Genomic DNA, 5,547 nt, shown 5'->3' with positions numbered 1-5,547 from the left:
AAGCAATGCCAAGTGGAAAATGCAACTCTTTGCTGCTACCTGAACAGCTTTAATAGTCATTAAATTTATCTGCACTAAAGCGGTCTTTGTCTTTCTACCATTATTTTATCTTTGCTTTGGTTAGTATTTCTGGGGCTTCCCCTATAGTCTCGGTGTTAAACGTTTCCCAGTATGATTTCTGCTGCATATACTGCCAAACTCAGCTTTCTCCCCTGGACCCTTGGAGTTAAAGACAGAAGGAGGGAAAGGTGGAACCATTTGCTTGGGTAAATCTGGTCTGGATCTTTGAAGCATTTTGGTTTGATGACAGTGACTCAGCTGCCTGTCTCCCACTTGTTCTCAGATTTTATCAGAGGATTTTCCAATGGACCTGTTTTTTAGTTTTCAGTTCATTCCTTGCCTTCATGTCTGACAGCATTTGGAGTGTTGGAACATGTCTACCTACTAGCAGGTTCTGGCCGTCATTTCTGGCCCAATTCACTACCAAGATTATGTCATTCTGTGGTGTGAAAAAAAAATCCTAAAATTGGTCACAAAGTATTTGGAGTCAGAGGACTTTGGCTCAAGTCCCCAATCCATTACACAAGCGTTGTATGCCCTTGAGTAGTTAATCAATTCTGTTGTGCCTTAATTTTCTCAGGTGATATGGGGATAATAATAAAATTCTTGTTTCATATGGAGTTCAGTAAGATTATAACTTGTGAAGAATTTAACTGCCAATTTATGTGATCAATTCTGTCTTCCTCCCCTTAGCTTACTCAGTTTGCAGTTTTTTCTTACCCTCTGTCCCCCAAAATCACTGAGCCTGAAACAGCTTTAAGTGAGGAGATAGACCAAAAAGATGTAGCAGACAACTACAGAACAATTCATCCAAAAACTGCTGCTTTCACATTTTATTACACATACCTACATTATTTACTATACATACCATGAAACACTCCTAACCACAAGAAAGGATGAAATGCAGCCATTTTCAACAAAATGGGGGGGCACTGAAAGAATTATGTGCAGCAAAACAGGTCAGAAAGATAAAAACAAATGTCGGACATTAACATAACAGTGGACAATGTAAAACACTTAAAAAAAAAAAAAAAAGACATCAACAAATACCCTGAGGGCTCTGTGGTTAAGAAACGGAGGAAGGAGAAGGGAACACAAGTGATGATGGTGGTGAGGAAATAAATTAGATTCATAGAAAAAAGTAAAATGGGGCTTGAGGGAGAGGAGAAAAGAGAATTGTCTGATTGGTTGAGTTTCAGATTTGCAAGATGAAAAGTTCCTCATCTCACACTCTTGATCTCTTAAGCCATCCTGGGAGATTAACATCCTAAAACAAAACATAAAAAACAAGGCAAATAAAAGGGGGGGGGGGGAACCTCCCTGGTGTCCTAAGGGTTAAGTCCCAGCACTGTCATTGCTTTGGCCTGAGTTTCCATGCACAGTCAGGCAGCTAACCCACACACTGCTCAGCAGACCTCTCCTGCTCGCCCACTGCTCCCCTCAGCAGTGTATTTCAGTAAATCCGCCTCTTCTGCTTTCCATGCTGTCTCTGGTGAATCTTCTCACCCCCTTCCTTCCCCTCACACCTCTGGCCTACACGATTTGTCTATGCAAAAACAAAAAATATGTTAAAAACCCAGAAAAGTTCTGTTTAACAAAAAATAATGAAAGTACTCCTTATCTCTGCATTTTATTCCTAAGCTTATTGATTGCCTTTCTGATTTTTCCTTGCAACTCTGAGTTTTTTCATGACAGTTTTGAATTCTCTATTCATGAAATCAGTAATTGCTATCATTAAGTGTGGTTTCTGGTGAATTGGCATTCTCTTTCTGATACCATGTTACATTGAAATTTTGTGTTCTTTGTTGGTATTTTCCTCTGTAAATTTGGCATATCTAAGACCTTTTAAAATTTTTTAAAAGTTTTGTTTGCTAAAATTGACTATAAAATCCGGTGATTAGATGCTTTTCTCTTGCCCCAGTAGGTGGCAGTACGGCTTTGGGTTTTGGCTGCTGCTTGCTGCTGCTGCCTTTGTTGCCCCAGCTGTGTGCATCACTGCTAGTGACCCAGGGGCTGGAAGAGTTGTTGGGGAGGCCCTTCTGGAGACCAGTTCTCCACATGCAGCCTGAATCATAGGCCCTCATGGGCCGACTGTGGGGTCACTCTCTCACAGTAGGGGTTGAACCCAGAGTGAATAATGTTGTGGATTCTTTACTTAACTCCCTGACCCGTTTTACAATGCCCAGCCTTGAAGGAAAAGAGTTCCCAACAGGCAGCCCCCATAGAGGCCTTTGGGCTAGCGGGCAGGACCACGCTGGCCTTGGGTTATGCACCACGTACAGATGTTAAGGTGGAGGCCGGACACAGGTTCCCAGAGGAGACCTGAATCCTTAGCCCAAACCCTGATTTCCCACCTGTGTGTGAGCGCGTGGCAGGCACAGGGTAGACACACTGTGTATCACTAAACCACAGGAATGGGTTCTGAGAAATGCTGTGTTAGGTGAACTTGTCATTGTCTGAACATCGGAGTATCTGCACACTTACAACACCAGGTGGTCTGGCCCACCCCACACCCAGACTGGCTGGCATGGAATTATTGGGGCGGCCGTCAGATATGTGCCATCACTGACTAAGTGTCATGTAAGCAACGCATGACTGTGCTGAATACAAAAAGGTGGAATAGAGAGACATCCCCGGGGCCTTGAAGAAAGCTGGGCCAGCCTTGGCTTGCCTCTGGGCAGGAATGATATGGCCAGGAGAAAACCGTCCCATCATCCGCGGATGCCCTGCTAGGACTTTAACAGGACATCTCACGTTTGTCTGCTGGCGAGCACATCTGCGATCCCGTCAGATCCTCAGGAAAACGCCCAGTGGTGCCTGATGCATTGTCCCATCACCTCTATTTCCAGGGGCGTCTACAGAAGAGTCAACTATTGGCCTTTTCAAAAAGCATGCTCCCTCGTAGCCAATGGACGACAGAGTAGCAGAGACACGCAGAAGGAAAGCAGCAAAAATAAAGTGCCATCACCACCTGCGCCTCTGAGAAGGAATGAAAACTCCTTTTGGCACAGACGCACTCGACTTTCCTTCCCCAGGGAGACCACAGGCCCACTAGACAGAGACCTCTGTGGGGCACTTGGGTGGAAAAGACAGAGATCTGCAACGTGTCTTGAAGCAAATACTGAGCCTTTTTGTGACGCTGACACGTGAGTGTCCAGGTATGTGCATGTTTGTCGTGGAATGATCAAGGAAGGTCTGTGCTCCCACTGAGAACAAAAACTTCAAAGTGATGCTAAAGTGTGTCTTACACGTGCCTTCACACGATGAGAATACTGTAAACTGTCGCTTTTTTTTTTTTTTCGGGAAGGAATCATAGCTAAAAACCCATATTTTGTTCTTGCAAACAAGGTGTAAATAAGGAAAGTCTAGGCACGTGGTATAAAATCTGACGGAATGGTACGGGAAACACTGAAAATACCTGATGCATCCTGGATCAGGGGGAAGGGGAAGGGGAGGAAAAAAAGACAAAAGAAAGGGGAGGAGTGGAAGGGAGGGGAGGGACGAGTGAAGGGAGGAAAAGGAAAATGAAGGAATAACCACTTGGGAAGCAGGTGACACCAAACTGAATCATTCATCACGTGTGATTCTAACGCCTCCCTGTGAGAAGTGTAATTGTTCCGACGTACGGACGAGGAAACGAAGGTGCAGGAAGGTAACACCCCAAGCCGCACCCCAGTGGGTGCTGCACCAGGATCCACAACCGGATGCGACCCACACCGAAGGCCTTGCAGAGGCCTGCAGAAACTGATTCTTCCCCTTTGATAAATCACATTCCACTGAACATTTCAAGGCAGATACGACCCTGAGAAGCAGAAATTAAGGCAGATTTTACAGGCCATATAAGAGTGTCAGGGACACCGTTTCTCTGCAGGGGACCCGGGTGAGGCCCGTGACTGGCAGTTGCGAGTGGAGACACCCGGAGAGGAAGGAAGGACTGAGGACTACATGTGATCGTCAAGGTCCTGGAGTCGACATCGACCCAAGAACACACAAAGAAGCACAAAGGAGTCCCGGGGTGTGCGTCACTAAAGAACACTGATGAAGGTCAGTTCCTGAAGGTTGTCACCAGAACACCCAAGCTCAGCGCGTCTATTGAGACATCTTCAAGGCCATTAAGGGCTGGCGCTGGCCCAGATTCCTATGTGCCTAATCCACATCCAGCCTTGAAGAGTCTTCAAAGGGCCCTAACCGTCCAGAGTCAGCAGGTCAAATCACTTAAGGTTTGGGAACAAGCAGGCCTTTGTGCCCAGTGGAATAGAAGACCTGGGAGAAAGAGCTTCACGTGGATCCTGGATTAGTGCAATTCAATGGCTGGCCCCCTCCTGAGCTCGGAGGAGAGAGACAAAGAGGCGGGAGCCAAGAGGCCCATCAGTGGTCATATCAGGACATGTCCCTTCCCGCCCTCTGCCATGGGGCTACTGCTCGTGTCCAGAGAATCACCGGAGGCGCACAAGTCCAGACTGCACCCACCCAGGTGTCACCTATTTTACTCAAAAGATGACTCCCACTGCATCAGATGTCCAAGACAAATAAGACCAGGACAGTTGGGTTTTGTCTTCTACTTATTGCCATGTGTGACACCCTCGGTTCTGGCCTCTGAGGAAAGATCTGACCTTTCAGTAATGCCTAAGGGGGTTCCTTAGTCGAGGTTCACACATGAGGACTGCCATGGGGCTGGGGGCCTGCAGCCAACCCGCTGGGCCTACTGGGAGGCAGGGACCTGCCCAACTCTCATGCTGCTGAGGGGGCACAGAAGAAGCCACAGCCATCCCCGTCCCCCAAATCACCTCCCCGTCCACTCTGTTGCATCTGGTACCTGGGAAGACACCACAGGGCACAATCACAACAGGGAACACGTCAGAAAAGTTCTAATGGCAGGAACCTAATGGATGTGGTCTTCTCTGAAACAGGGGGAAGCCTGGGGTCCAGAGAATAATCCTCCCCAAATGGGGGTCCTGATCAAATCATGGGCACAGGACCCAAATGACATTTTCTAAAGAAGACAGTCAGAGGATCTACAGGCACAAGAAAGTTGTAGATCACCTGTTATAGGGAAACACAAATCAGACCCACTAGGGGCAGCTACCTCACCCCATGAGCCCGGCCCCTCTGGAAAGAGCAGCAGCACCCACATCTGGAGGATGTGTGGAAAGAGCTCTCAGCCACCATCGCTGGGAGTGCAGGTTGGTGCAGCCCCTCTGGAAGTGGGGCTGGAAGTGGTAGAGCGTCTTCAGAACTTTAGAAGGGGAGCGCCATATGATCCAGCAATACCTCTGCTGGGTATTTACCCCAGGAATATGAAACTCGAACACGAGAACGCACTCCTGTGTTCACAGCAGCTCCTCCACAATTGCCTAGTGAGCAACCAGACTAGGTGCCGTGGAGACAGGAGGTGGCAGATCAGAACTGCAGTTGTGCCCTCCGCGGGCACAACTCAGCCGTTACCACTCAGCCGTTACCCAACATGAGGGAGGACCTCTGGGGTGA

This window comes from Talpa europaea, assembly GCF_964194135.1.
Source record: "Talpa europaea genome assembly, chromosome: 11".
In the NCBI taxonomy this organism is placed as follows: Eukaryota; Metazoa; Chordata; class Mammalia; order Eulipotyphla; family Talpidae; genus Talpa; species Talpa europaea.
This window is presented reverse-complemented; position numbering follows the sequence as displayed.